The following is a 16,343-nucleotide window of genomic DNA, read 5'->3' as shown; positions in this document are numbered from 1 at the left end:
GATTTTTAAGACCAAGAGGGATTCAAAAGGCAATGTGGAGAAGTATAAGGCTCGTCTTGTTGCAAAGGGATTTACACAGAAAGAAGGCATCGACTATAAAGAGACTTTCGCTCCAGTTTCTTTGAAAGACTCTTTCAAGATTATAATGGCATTAGTGGCACATTTTGATCTTGAGTTACATCAGATGGATGTAAAGACAACATTTCTCAATGGTGACATTGATGAAACAATTTATATGGTGCAGCCAAAAAACTTTGTGTCAGATGACTCAAAGAATATGGTCTGCAAACTTAAGAAATCCATCTATGGACTCAAACAAGCATCTAGACAATGGTATTTCAAGTTTCATCAAGTGATCATCTCGTTCGGTTTTGAGGTGAACTTGGTTGATGACTGTGTATACCATAAATTCTGTGGGAGTACACATATATTTCTGGTTTTATATGTTGATGATATTTTGCTTGCCAGTAACGATATAAGTTTATTGCATGACACCAAGAAATTTCTAGCTAAGCATTTTGAGATGAAAGATCTTGGTGATGCATCTTTTGTGTTAGGAATACAAATACATCGAGATCGCTCTCGAGGTACTCTAGGACTATCACAAAAGCGATATATCGAAAGGATTTTGAAAAGATTTGGCATGCAAAATTGTAAACCAGGAGATACCCTTGTAGCTAAAGGAGACAAGTTTTGTCTCAATCAGTGCCCGAAAAATGATTATGAGCAAAAGGAAATGCAGAACATCCCTTATGCTTCGGCAGTAGGGAGTCTCATGTATGATCAAGTATGTACTCGTCCAGATATCGCGTTCATTGTGGGAATGTTGGGCAGATATTTAAGTAATCCAGGAATGGACCATTGGAGAGCAGTCAAACGAGTATTACGATACTTACAGAGGACGAAGGATTACATGCGCACATATCAGAGATCGGATCAGCTAGAGATCATTGGGTATACCGATTCTGATTTTGCTGGATGCCAAGATAGCAAGAAGTCTACGTCGGGCTACATTTTTTTTATTGCAGGAGGTGCCATTTCATGGAGGAGTGCTAAACAGACTCTCATAGCATCCTCTACCATGGCAGCTGAGTTTGTAGCATGTTTTGAAGCATCCAACCAAGGAATCTGGCTGCGTAATTTTGTCACGGGACTGCGTATAGTGGATAATATTACAAAACCACTAAAGTTATTTTGTGACAATAAATCAGCAGTTATGTATTCCAATAACAACAGAAGTTCAATGAAGTCAAAGCATATAGACATCAAATTTCTGGTTGTTAAAGAAAGAATTCAAAGTGGACAAGTGTCTATTGAACATATTGGGACAAACTCCATGATTGTGGATCCGCTTACTAAGGGATTGCCACCCAAACTGTTTGTTGAGCATGTTGCTCGTATGGGTGTCAAGTCTCTTGAAGATATTCAGGTTTAGTGGGAGTTTGCATTTGAAATATTTTTATAGACACAATTTTGTTATGTTGTAAAGATGTTTTAAGGTTAATTTTCTGCAGAAATTAAAGTCATTCAGTTTATTCACACTTTGAATATGGTATATGATTGATCTCAATAAGGTTCAAGGTGGACCAGTTGGAAATAGACATGTTGTAATCACATTGCATGAAATTTCCATGCTACACATTCACATCATGATCTTTGTCATTCGATTGTGTTGGCACAAGTGACCATTGAAGGTCGAGTTACGACAAATGTAACAAAGGCCGCCTTGATTCTGTGTTAATATAATTGATGGGCATGATTGATTTTTTGGATACATTCAGGTATGACAGTAAAGTTGAGCTCATATGGTATTTTAATAATACATAATTATAAGGTTACACATATAGTCCAAGTGGGAGATTGTTGGAACATTTACAATTACATTGGATCATTTATCCAATATTGGACTTATATGTATAATAATTATGTGTTATAAACTGTCTATTTGTAAGCTTTCTTAAAAGTGATTAATTTCTGTTTTAAGTTATTTAAGCTTTAATGTATCCATAGGGTGTGGTGCTCTGATGTGTAGAGACTAAGATGTAATTACACTTTAATGATGGGCTAAAGTGTAATTACCCAAATGGTGATTATCATCTTTGATAAAGGGGTCATGGTCCCTGGATCATATACTTGTACATTTCTCTACATCCCATTAAGAGAGAGAAGAAGCTACAGGAAACAAGAACACAAAACATCAAGTATATTGATCTAGAAGATCATACCTTCAGAGATTGTTGCTATGGATTCAGGTACGCTTCCGTTTACAGAATTCTATCAAAGTTTCTATATGATTCAACATGTTGATCTAAAGGGATTGAATATTTGTTCTAACAAGAGAATCCTGCATAAGAGATGTATCCAAAACCTCAAACGTGTTACTAACTTGTTCTTTGGGACTCCAACTCTTGCAAACTCCTACCACTGCCACTGATTTTTAACGACACCATTGTCAGACTTAGGTATAGATGTTCTAGATTGACACATACCATGTTTATGATATGTAGTACAACCACAAACTCTACAGATAGATATAAGGCCTTCATATTTTGAACCAATTGTTTGATGGTGCATCCATTCTCCATATAAATATCAATTGATGAAGTGGGGACAAAGGAAATTGGATCTTTAAGACAAATTCTAGCATATAAAATACGCTCAAGAGAGGACTTAACCTGATCAATTGCTACAAGTTCTGTGCCAAGGGAATGAGTAACTCCTTGGAAAGCATCCACCTAAACGCTGCATGATCAAAACCCTTCAATAATCAGGCCGCATAGGAAAGTCTAAGAAAAAAGGAGAGGAATCCTACCCGTGATCATCCTTCCCTTGCGTTCTTTGTTTGGAATCTGGGAAGAAAGCCTTTGCTATGTTCCTTCCTGGAAGGATGAGGGATAAACAACCCATTCCGACTGATGAGAGGAGTGCAAACACAAGCTGAACGAGTCTTTGCTAGCTTAGCGCAGCGTCAACCACAACCTTTGCTCATCTTTTAGAAAAGAATTGCCTGACTTATGTCTTCCTCCTTTTGATTCACTCTCTCAACAAGTAAAACACCCTCTCCTTTGGTCTTTGCTTGGAGTTAAGGACCATTCGGTATTGGAATAATTCAAAGCAGTCAACAACTTGAAAGGTCTGCTTCTCAGGACCTGCTTGCTGGTATAATGAAGGTAGGAACGTGGGAATTTGAGGTCTCATGAACTTGAAGCAGGTTATATGTCCCCCCCCCCTTGAACAGGGCAATTAGCTACATCTCATGTTCGGGGGTCCCAAAGAGCACCACGTATGTAAGCATGTGTGTCTCGTATCCCCATGTTTGTCAGCATTAATTAGCGTTGAAGTTTGATGCGATTGCAAAGACTTAAGTACCCTCTCCTCCATTGGTGCAAAAAAAAAATGTCGATTCTTGAAAAAGAGTGGTTGTAAAGACTTAAGTGCCCCGAAGATGATTATTTAAGACTCAGTCTCTGCACTGCAGGATTATCTGAGAAAGAAATCTCCCCTGGAGGAGGCCATGAACATCAACCCTCTCACTCTATCTCTTCCTTCTATTTCTGCTTCTATGCACATCCAACAGAAGATCTTACATTGCTCCATTAAGCACCGGCTGACCTGCACATTGACTGTTGTAGAGCCTGATTCAGAGTTTTTACCCTTACAGGAGGAGGGTTTGGGGGCTCATCCCAGCGTGGGTAGCATCATTCAACTAAATGAGTTGTAGATCCTGATTCAGAGTTTTTACCCTTATAGAAGAGGGGTCTGGGGGCTCCTCCCAACGTGAGTAGCATCATTCAACTTGAAGAGTTGTGGAGTCTAATTCAAAGTTTTTACCCTTTCAGAAAAGGGGGGTCTGAGGGCTCCTCCCAGCGTGGGTAGCATAATTCAACTTGAAGAGTTGTGGAGTCTGATTCAGAGTTTTTACCCTTACAGAAGGGGGGTCTGAGGGCTCCTCCCAACGTGGGTAGCATCATTCAACTTGATGAGTTGTGGAGTCTGATTCAGAGTTTTTACCCTTATAGGAGGAGGGTTTGGGGGCTCCTCCCAACGTGGATAGCATCGTTCAACTTGATTCAGAGTTTTTGCCCTTGCATGAGAAGGATTTGAGGGCTCCTCCCAGCGTGGGTAGCATCGTTCAACTTGATTCGTTGTGGAGCCTGATTTAGAGTTTTTGCCCTTACAGGAGGGGGGTCCGGGTGTCGTAGTCAAAAAATGCACAGGGTGTCGTGGTGAGAAAGACATATGTTTGTTCCAATCAAGGTTGAAATAAATCAATGGAAAATCCAACAGGGAGCATGCTAGAATCAAGATGTGGATGTCAAGCGAGAATGATGTTGTGCAACTCAAATAACACAAAATAATAAGGGTTTGGTTTTTAGTTAAAATGGAGAATGAAATGACAGTAGAAATTGCTTAAAATTTATATGAATAAACTAGACTCAATAACGAAGACACTATTTTTTACGGATTTGGAATATGACCTTCGGTTAGGGAGATATAGCCCTGACAAGTTTGTCCTAATTCAGGTAGCGATTTGCTTACTGAATAACACTATAAATCGCTATAGCGATTTGCTGAAGACACTACAAATCGCTATAGTGAGATTCAAAAACACTATAAATCGCTATAGTGATTTGCGGAAGACACTACAAATCGCTGTTGAAAAATCGGATAACACTATAAATCATTGTGGGGCTCGTTGGAGACCCGAAAATACTATAAATCGCTGTAGGAAAGCCCGATAACACTACAAATCGCTGTTGGAAGGCCCCAAAAAAATTTGGTCCGGAGGACGCTGCCCCTCGAGCCCCCGGACCCCCCTCTTGTAAGGGAAAAACTCTAAATCAGGCTCCACAACGAATCAAGTTGAACGATGCTACCCACGCTGGGAGGAGCCCCCAAACCCTTCTCCTGTAAGGGCAAAAACTCTGAATCAGACTCCACAACGAATCAAGTTGAACGATGCTACAATTAGTGTGCAGGTCAGTCGGTGTTTGATGAAGCAATGTAGAATCGTCTGTTGGATGTGCACAGAAGTAGAGAGAGAAGGGAGAGAGAGTGAGAGGGTTGATGTTCATGGCCTTCTCCAGGGAGAACTCTTTGCCTTCCTTGATTTCTTTTCTAGTGAGAGAGAGAGGGTTTTACAGTGTTTTACGAAGAAAGAAGAAGAAGACTTTGAAGAGTCAACATCATCCTCGACTTTCTGGATGGAGGACATGTTTGTCCTTTTTTTGAACGGAGAAAGAAGAAGAAGACTTTGAAGAGTCAACATCATCCTCGACTTTCTGGATGGAGGACATGTTTGTCCTTTTTTTTCTACGGAGAAAGAAGAAGAAGACTTTGAAGAGTCAACATCATCCTCGACTTTCTGGATGGAGGACATGTTTGTCCTTTTTTTGAACTGTTTGTTTTTTCTTTTTTGAATGAAGGGCATTTTTGTTATTTTCTCAAACCATCACTTTATGAGAAGAATAGCAAGAAAGGGTACTTAAGTCTTTGCAACAACACCAGAGTTCGGTGCAAAGTTATGTCAACATACACGGGAATACGAGCCCCATGTGCTTGTATACGTGGTGCTCATTCAAAGCCCCGAACACAGACGTGGGATTCAGTGAATCATCCGGGGGGAACATACGCCACCCTCCCCTCATGAACTACTTCGTTTGTCTTATTCGTGCACAAACGATTCTCGGTCAGACCTATGGATAGATCCGATCTAGGGGTCTTCTGGCTCTGGCCGTTCCCATGAGAGGTGAGGAAGAACTCTGGATTTGATCGGAACTATAGGAGACATCTACCCCCAGATAAACTACCCACTTTGCAGTGTCTCGTACCCCCAAATGATCGGTGCAATGGTTAGGCATCCTTAGACGAAAGAATGGTCTTTCAGGTTTGATCGTTGTGTGTCACCACCTCTCACCTATCTGCGAAGCTATAGTCAAGGTGCACAAGGTTTTACCGTTCTACAACTCTACAGGTATCTGGTAATCTCAATCATACGTGAACTTTCTGTGGAAGTTTAGTTTTCACTCCTGTCCTGGACACCACTGATTAACAACCAACATACGACCTGCCACCTTCCATGGCCCCAACCACATAATTCTATGCATATCTTCCTCACAGTCAACCCTGATTAAGAATAGTCAGGCACGACCTGAGGAGAACTGGATTCCCTCAATCTGTCGTAAATGAAGCTAAACTTAATTCTACGATATTTGTCATGGTCGGAGCATCTCCTGATAATGACTGTCCGAAATGAACATCTTCATCTATGTAAGGCAGGTAAGTTGAATCCTTTCGTAAAAGAACTCCCATCAACTATCTCAACCCATGAACGTGCAACTTCCCATGTCTCCACTGGTTTCTATAGAATTTGAATAGTGTGACCAAGTGGTAAACGCGGGTCATGAGAAACATATTAAAAATAAGGAAACCAGCCAGCATAAAGGTAAGGTCGACTATGTTGTCTATGCAGACAAGAAGAATATTGAAAATAAGGAAACTGGCCAACATAAAAGGAAGGTCGTCTATGTTGCCAATACAGGCAAGCACCATAACACTACAAGAAAAATGTTAATTAGCGAAATGGATTAGCTAGAGAAAACTAATTGTCCTTAAAATTGAAATTAGAGATGATTTTTGCAACAAAAAAATTCCGTCACTACTTAGCGATTACTACCGACCAATTCTGTTGCAAAACTCATCGTACTTAGAGATGGATTTGTCCATTGTTAACACCACCACTCAAATCCATTTGAACATAGAAGACATTGTTATATGCACTCAAAATTTATGGTATTAAATGCATGTCATAGGTTAATCATGTAGTCTGGCAGTTTCACTTTGATGTGACTTCTCATTGCATGCCCTATTATAATTTTCCTTCCGACAGAAGTTAGTGCACATTTCTACTTTTATATGTGACTTAGATGAGATATCAAAATGATGTTTTAGTTGCGTTGGTTTGTTATTAAAACTTCATATAATGTTTTAGCAATGCTATTTTATTGAGACTTTCAGGCATTTTTCACCTATATATATATATACAACAACAACAACAACTACGCCTTCATCCCAAAACAATTGGGGTCAGCGATATGAACCAAAAAAGAAATTCATTTTGGGTCTTCCACATGAATCCTTTTCCTCCAATCATTTCTATCCAACGCCATGTCCTCGGTGAGGTTCAAAGCATTCATATCCTTTCCTATCATCTCCATCCAAGTCTTCCTAGGCCTACCCCGACCTCTTTTAACTAATATATTTTCCCATTTCTCCAACCTTCTAACTGGAGCATCATTAGGCCTTTGCCGAATATGTCCAAACCACCGTAAACGATTCTCTCGCATCTTATATATATATATATATATATATATATATATATATATATATATATATATATATATATATATATATATGCTGTTGCAGGTCAGTGAGGACAGTGTCATTGCTATAGCAGGGTTGTACTTAATTTTTTAAATCATAATTTGCTACAGCCTCTTTTTTAGCCACCAACCTATCATTTATTTGAATGTTGGTACTATATCCATTGTACCATCTGGAAGACAAGCTTATTATACTAGTATGGTGCTTGTAGTTAGAAGAACACAATCCCACTGCATTGTAAATACATATCTCATAGTTTAGAAGCTATTGATATAGTTGATAGAATTCCAACCAATGGGTAACTCATTCCATTTCCTACAATATATTCATCACCAGTTTCTCTGATCAGCAATCTGTTGCATGATGCAACACTTGGTGGAACATTAATAAGATTATTTTTATCTTTTACCTGTTTGTATACTTGTTTAAAGGGGTGTATTTTCATTTCTCACCAGATTACCTGGCTAGCAAAGTGTTGCATGATACAACACTTGTTGAAAATTTCAAAAGGATACTTTCCACCTATTACCTAATTTATATACTTGTTTAACTGCATTGATATTTTGTTTCATTGGCTTCTTAAAAAAATTACCTGTCATCCTCTCTTCTTGTAATCCTCCCTAATGATATGTATTTTTGTTTGGCTGGTTTCATAAATTTGATGGTTTGCATTGTGAGACAGCTTTGTTCATTGAATGTAGTGATGTATGTACCAGGTGATGACACTTAATTCTTCACTTAATAGAATGATTATTCAGGCCAAATGTCTCAAATACGAACCTTTCTTCTGCAACCTATCGATTCTAGTTAGTTCAAGCTTCATTCTAGTTGGAGATTGCAAAAGAATCAGGATGAGACTGGAAACTGCCGAGCCGACATATGGGAAGAGCTGTGCATACCAAATTAGAAGTTTATCAGTTTTTATTTTATCATGAATGACTTTGTTCGTCATGTATTTATAGACTGGCCTATATTTTGTGAGGTTCAATTCTCATAATTTTATGGTGCTTGTAGTTTTGGTGAAATTAGCAGTAGATGAAAAGACTGTTAGCAGATTTGAGACCTTGTAAAATTGGATTTTGCAGTAAGGGGGATTCGGGGGTTCTACCCTGGCGCGGGTCCCAATTTTTTCCTAGCAGCTTAGTTAAAACTGTGTAAAAAAACCCTAATTTTTGGTCAAATGAGGACTTTGATCCTCATTTGACTAAAAAATTCAAGGCATGTACGCCTCGGCTTGAGGCGCACCTCACCTCGAGGCGTGTGCCTGAAGGCGTTGACATCTTTTTTCTTTTTTAAATTTTGTGACGGATTTACGACGAATAATATCTGTCGCTAATATTCAATGATGAATTTTTGATGTTTGGCGACAGATTATATTCTGTCGCTAATGCCGTCGCTATTTTAGCGACAAAACATAATTTGTCGCCAAACTCAATCTGTGCTTATTTAGCGATGGATCATGTCCGTCATGAATTCATCGCAAATGAGCGACGAAAGTAGCAAAAAATCAATTCTATCGCTAATTAGCAATGAAAAAATATGCGACAAACGCTATTCGTCGCTAATCCATTGTTAAACACATTTAGCGACGGATAGAGTCCGTTGCTAATCCACATTTTTCTTATAGTGTAAAGGAAACGATGAAGTTGACTATGATGTGTGAACACACATAAAAATTGAATCGAGATAATAGTAAAACCTTGATAAAGTGTTTATCCATGTCAATAGGTCAAGTGGGAAAATGTTGAAATATGGATTGTATCCAACTTGATGTGACCCGGTTTGACATGGGTACATCATAGAATAACATGACTTATGAGAGTTACATGGTAGTTATTGTAACTACCCATGTAGGGTAACCACTCATTGTGGTAACCTCCCACTACAGCCTCCTACTACAGGCTTCTTTCAGAAGTCTATAAAAAGCGGTCTGATTGCTTGATGAGAACAACTAAGGGGTGTTCTCTTAATCTCATTTGGGTTCAAAATCCTGCTGACCATCGACTTGACGTCCTGAGCTCATCATGGGCATCGATAGACTGAGGAGAACGCCGAGCACCCGCGTACGCTCATTTCATCCATGACGTCTATCAGTATGTATTCTTGCTTTTACATTATAGTTTTGTTTTGTAGAACACCACCATTGGGTTATGGGCCTGCATGGAAATTAAATTGAGATAACAGTAAAACCTTGATGAATTATTTTTTCATGTTAATGGGTTGAATAGAAAAATGTTAGAATATGAATCGTGTCAAACCTGATATGACCCGATTTGACATGGGTACATAATGGGATAGCATGACTCATGAGAGTTATAGGGTAGCTATTGCAATTGCTCATCAGGGTAACCACCAAATGTGGTAACCTCCCACTACAGGCTTCTTTCAGAAGTCTATAAAAGGAGGCGTGGTTGCTTGATGAAAACAAGCAAGGAGTCTCCTTTCTCTTATTTGGGTTCAAAGTCCTACTCACCATCAACTTGATGACATGAGCTCATCATGGGAGTCGATAGGCTGAGGAGAACGCCAATCACCCACGTACGCTCATTTCATCCATGGTGTCTACATTCAGGAACTGATAAAAAACCGATAGGAACTGGGTCTGGCCCTTAGTTAACCAGTTCTGGACTGTTTTAGACCGATTCAAAGCATTTTTTAGACTGATTGCAGCATGAGGACCCCGGGTTTTACCCATAAGAGCGTGTTTTTGTTATTTTTCAAGCTTTATAAGTGTTTATTATCATGAAAGCATGACTTTTTACATGCATTTGATATTATTTAAGTTATGCATAATATTTAAGCATGAATTATGACTAAATTCATGATATATGTGATGTGTTTTTATCAAAATTTATTTATGCATATAAGTTGAAGCATGAATTTATAGTTTTTTGATGATATAATACATATTTTGTCATGAATATACATGCATTATCATGTGTGCATGGACATGCTCCATAATATGAATATGTTTGCAGTAAAAGATCTCGATTAATTGATTTATGCAATCACCAAAGTGATATGAATTGTGTTGATTAAGGATTCTTTGAACCGTGTTAAGATTCAGTATTATGATTGTATGTAACTTTATAAAACAATGATTCTACCCAAAGGTAGATAATTGTGTTCCAAATTCACATAGGGTGTACTAGTAGATGTATATACCAGCCCAAGAAGTATGTTCGTACCCAAAGGTACAATGCTGAATTGCCTCTAGTTACATGATCTGCTAGTTTCACCAATTGAAGTCAATTCCTTATAAATTGAGAAGACAAAACAACAATGAGTATTATCTTTTTCACCAAAGTGGAACGATAATGACCCAATTATGTTTGTCTCAAAAAGATGAATAATAAAGGGTTTTATATTTAACTTTTCAATATGAATCTCGTATAAAGGGATTAATCTCCCACTCATGCAGAGAATAGAACAACTCTGAAGGTTGTCTATAAGAAGTGAGAGTGCTTGAATAATTTTAGCCTGTTGCTTTTGCAATCGTGAGTGACTAAGAATATTTGAGGTGTCATCTCTCACTGCAGGTCAGTGAATTTTTTTTTGAAAGCTATTGGGGCAAAAATTATTTATTTTATACGAGACTTTATCTCAGGCCATTTGGATAAAATTTTTTATTATAGGTCTTGGGAATTGCAGACTCTATTAAAAAACCACTAAAGATCTTTTGTGATAATGAAGTTGTTGTATCTTTCTTGAATAACAATAAAAGTACAACCTCATGTCGACACATGGAGTTAAAGTACTTTATTATTAAAGAAAAGATGAAAATCATTTAGTGTGTATTGATACAATCAGTATGAAAGAAATGACTATGGATTCTCTTACTAAAGGGCTAGCATCTGGATTATATTTCTAACATGTAAAGGGGATCAATCTGTTTGATTCCTTCTGATACATGACAATACATTATGGTTATATGTGATCACATTTGTGAAACTAAATTCATTCTCTTTGGCTTTGTGTATTGTTGATTCTGCATAAAGGATCTCTCATTTGGGTAGAGAGAATAATTGAATAACAATGTTAAAGAACCAATAGAATGGGTTAGAGATCAACCTATTCATAAAAGTGATTTTAACATGCTAAAACACTGAAAATGAATTATATTGTAGTGCATGAAAATATGACATTTCATAAAGAAGTGTTTATCTTCATGACTCGTATGATTCATTATTATGATACAGGATAACATGTGAACCCACATGAAATGTCAATCAAGATAACAATAAAACCTTGATGAAGTATTTTTTCATGTCAATGGATCAAGTGGGAGAATGTTGAAATATGGATTTTATCCAACCAGATGTGGCTCAGTTTGACATGGGTACATCATGGGATAGCATGACTCATGGGAGTTACAGGGCAGTTATTGCAACTGCCCATCCAGGCTAACCATTGATTGTGGTAACCTCTCACTACAGTCTCCCACTGTAGGCTTCTTTCAGAAGTCTATAAAAAGTGGCCTGATTGCTTGATGAGAATAACCAAGGGGTGTCCTCTTTCTCTCATTTGGGTTCAGGGTCCTGCACACCATTGACTTGACGGCCTGGGCTCATCGTGGGCTCATAATTTAATGTTGGTGTTCTATAAAAATAAAACCTGAATGTAAAGGCTAGAATACATACCGATAGACACCATGGATGAAATGAGCATAGGCTGGTGCTCGACGTTCTTCTCAACCTATCAACGCCTACGATGAGCCCAGGCTGTCAAGTTGATGGTGGGCAGGACCCTAAACTCAAATGAGAGAAAAAGGACACCTCTTGGTTGTTCCAATCAAGAAACCAAGCCTCTTTTTATAGACTTCTGATAGAAGCTTGTAGTGAGAGGTTACCACAATCAGTTGTTACCCTGCATTGACAGTTGCAATAACTGCCCTGTAACTCCTATGAGTCATGCTATTCCATGATGTACCTATGTCAAACTGGGTCACATTAGGTTGAATACAATCCATATTCTAACATGTTGTCCATTCAAGAAAGCACCATAATTGTAAGGATGGTTTGCAGAACTATACAGATAAGAGCACCCATGTAATCAAGCACCATAAAAGCAAGGGCATGGTGCCAACTGGTTAGACAAGACTCCATTATAATAAGAATGACATGGCTGAGAGGATACACTATAGCTTAAAATTAGTTATCACGGTAAGGATGACTTGACCACTCAAGCATTAAAAAATAAGAACTCTACAAATTTGGTAAGGAATCAAGGTGATATAAAAAATATGGAAAGTATGTCAGGCAAGGTACGTATGCACTAAAAAACAATTGAAAAGAAGGCAAGTGATGAGAATGATCATCATATGGAAAGGAGGAACAATTAGAAATGAAAGATTTATTGCAAAGGGAGAGGAGTCATCTAAGGTTTTTTCATTTTTTTTTTTCAAAATTCTCTTTTTTCTTTCTTTTTCCTCTCTTGGAACATGTTTTTGCTCCTTCTACTAGCTCTCTTTTCTCCCAACATCTCATATGTATCTTATATATTGTTTTTGCTTTTTTGAATAAAGAACAACCAAGAACTCTTTATTCCATGGATGTAGGTTCATTCATTGAACCAAACAACATATGCCATTGTTTTGTCTCTTCTCTTCTCTATATCTCTTGCAATGTTTTTCTTATGGTATCAGAGCATCACTGGTGACACGTTTGATCTGTTGACTCTATTTTATTTTGATGATTTTTTTTCATGGCATCAATGGATTTTGCAAACCAAACTTTTTTGCAATCAAAATGGCGCAGATAGCTCCATGCTATCTTACCCTTATCCTACGAGTGTGAATATGTCCAACTTTGTCTCCATAAAACTTAATCACTACAATTTTTTATTATGAAAGACATAAATGTTGGCTGTGATAGAGAGTCAGGATAGACAGGGCTTTCTCACAATGAGACATCCATGTTGAATAAGAACAAACATGTTGACAACATTGTTTTTATGAAAAGTCATGGCTTAAATCTTGCCTACATAGCCTAAAAGAATTTGACAAGTTGTTAAAGAGATAAATAACTGGAAATCTATCTGAAAGCGTTCTTAGCCTGGTTGTTGGCTTAGAAACACTAAAAGAATTTTGGGCATCATTTTTTGAGGCCTTTGCTCAGACTTTACAAGAAAAAGAGAGTTTTATCTATTGCAACAATTGACTACTATAAAAAAAGATCAAATAACTTGACTGAATATGCAAGAAAATTTAAGAAACTTTGCGATGATCTCGCTACTATTGAAAAGCCTGTAGAGGACAAAGTTAAAACCTTCTGGCTTTTACAAGGATTGGGTCAAGGTTATGAATATTTTGTTACAAATATATTAAAACCTCTTGTTCCATCTTACAAAGATATGGTGCCCTTATTACAAAGTTTTGAGGCTAAAAACAATCTCAACCAATCCTAAGTTGCCTACTTTGATGGGCGTGGTCAATTCAAGAAAAGAGGTAATAGTAATCAACACATCAACTCAAGAGGGCATGAATTTTATCAAAGAGAGAGCTCAAACAAAAGAGAACAAAACCCAGTCAAGTTCAAAACCAACAAGATAATTCCAATTAGACCCAAAATAAACAAAAAAATGAGGTTATCAAGTGTTAGATCTACAATAAGTGTAACCATTCGACTCTCAATTGTTACAATCATTTTAGTCATTCATTCTAAGCTGAAGATATTCCTCAAGCCCTTGCAACCATGTCACTTGCCGATTCACAGGATTTAAAATGGTTTCCTCTCACATTACTAGAGATATAGGTAAATTATTTAACTTGAAACTCTATTTTGGTAAGAATTCTTTTATAATTGGTAATAGAGATAGACTTCATATTTCTCATATTAGTGAAGCCAAAGTGGAGATGAAGCCTTCTCCCACTTTTTTTTGAAAAATCTCTTATACGTTTCAGAAAAAAAAATGACCTTTCATATGTTAGTGTAAAACCTGTAATTTTTAAGGGTTATTAATAAAGAATTCAACTTTATCATTGAGTTAAAAATGTGTTCCTACTTTTTGTTTTTCAATTATTGGTATTTCACATGCTCAATTACTCATTTCAGGTCAATAGGGATAAAATTGGTATTTTTGGAATTATTTCAGACAAAATACTATTAAAATATTTAATTGTTATAAAAAATATTTATTTTAGTGAGGCATAACTCATCTAACCGTTTTTAAGGTGTTTTGAACTTAACTAGATGCATTTTGATAGTTTTGAAAGAAATTCTATCAAAAGGCATTTTAGTCTTTAATAATTTATGGAAAATATTCTAACCAACTAAAATGATTATTTTAGAAAGTACCAAAACCATGAACTATTTAGAACTATATAGTTAATTTGTGTTAGTAGTTAAAAAAAAATAAAACTTTAGAAAAGAATTGAGTCTTTAGGATGGACCTGAAGTCTATATAGTTTAGACCTAAATAGATTGATCCACTAGAATTTTATAGATTTTGAATTATAAAATAAAACTATATTTAAGCCTAAGTTGAACTTTAGAAAGTGGTTGTAATAAAATAGCAATTATTAATTAATTGTAGTTTTGGTTTTTTGAATGTTAGAAGTAATTAAGGTTTTGGGTCTATTTGGATCCAAAATAGATCCAAATAGGAACCCGTTTGCATTATGCACCTAAGAGGGTTTTGGAAGAGGCATAGGGGGACTAAAGTGAGGCTAGATGGGGCCCACTAGGGCACCCGACCCCCTTCTTTTTCCTTATTTCTCATCCCATTAGTCGACATCCCCTATTCCCTATCTCATTTCCCTTTTGGCTTTAAGAGAAAACCATTTCTCTCCTCTCCTTCACTGAATTCGAGTCATCTAAGGATCTTGCCCTCCCATACTTCAAGATTTGTGCCATCCACAATCTCAATAATACTGTGGTGAGTCAATTCTCTCCCATACTCTCCCTTATCTCCATTTTTTCCCTCTTTTTCTCATTTTTTGAGATAAACCGTAGCTGTTTTTTCCTAAATTGGGATTTTCATGGATTTTTGCGCAATTTCAGTTATGGGAATCATATCCCAGCCGATTCAAACCCTCTCACAACCCCATTGTTGTGGGTAGGTATGTATATAACCTTTTCCCTTGTGTTCCTTTTTTTTTCATTATTTTTGAGCATTTCATTCTAGCCAATTAACTTAATTAGCATTTTCTTGGGTTTTGCACCAAATCCTGTTTTGGGAAGCATGTCCCAACCAGATTGAGCCTCCATTCAGCCTCGATTACACAAAGAGGTATGTAATCTACCTCTCTTTTCCTTCTTCAAGTTTGTTTTGATTTAAGTATTTTTAGTTCTAGCCTATGGGCTTAGCTAAGGTTTTCTTTGATTTTTGCAATTTCTTTGATATTGGGATTCATGCCCAGCAGATCAAGCTCTTTTCCACACTTATTAATATGCAAAGGTATGTATTGTTCATCATTTTCATTTATCGAATTTTTGTTGTTTTATTGTTTTTCTAGACGATTTTTATTGCTTTTTGCTTGCCTCATTTCATGTGCCTGATTCTTAGCATTGGGAATCATGACCTGCAGCTTGACGTTGTTTCCATCAGCAACACCAATGTTAGTTACATTCATGTCATCCTCTTCTTCTTTGATTCTCTCATTTTTGGGATATTTTTCTAAGGAAATTCATCATCCTCTTGGATTTGGATGCCTCGATTTTTGTGCAGTCACGTTGGTGTGACCTTGGATAGTGTGCAGATATGCCCAACACATCCTTCCAAGCTTGTTCTACATTTTTGGTATATTGCTTTATTGTTTTCGATAATCAGATTGCCGATTTGCATTGTATTTTATTGTTTTTATGCAGAAGCATATTCTAACAAATTTCTCGTTATGTGTGCATCACTGTAGCGCTCTCTGTCAGTAAGAGAATGCCCCAGTTGTGTCATTTGTGTTGTGTTTTGCTTGGTGTTGCCTGACGCACACCAAGTATTTGGTGAATTGCCTAAGTGACAATTTG

This window comes from Nuphar pumila, chromosome 2 (assembly GCF_984573655.1).
Source record: "Nuphar pumila chromosome 2, dmNupPumi1.hap1.1, whole genome shotgun sequence".
Taxonomy (NCBI): domain Eukaryota; kingdom Viridiplantae; phylum Streptophyta; class Magnoliopsida; order Nymphaeales; family Nymphaeaceae; genus Nuphar; species Nuphar pumila.
This window is presented reverse-complemented; position numbering follows the sequence as displayed.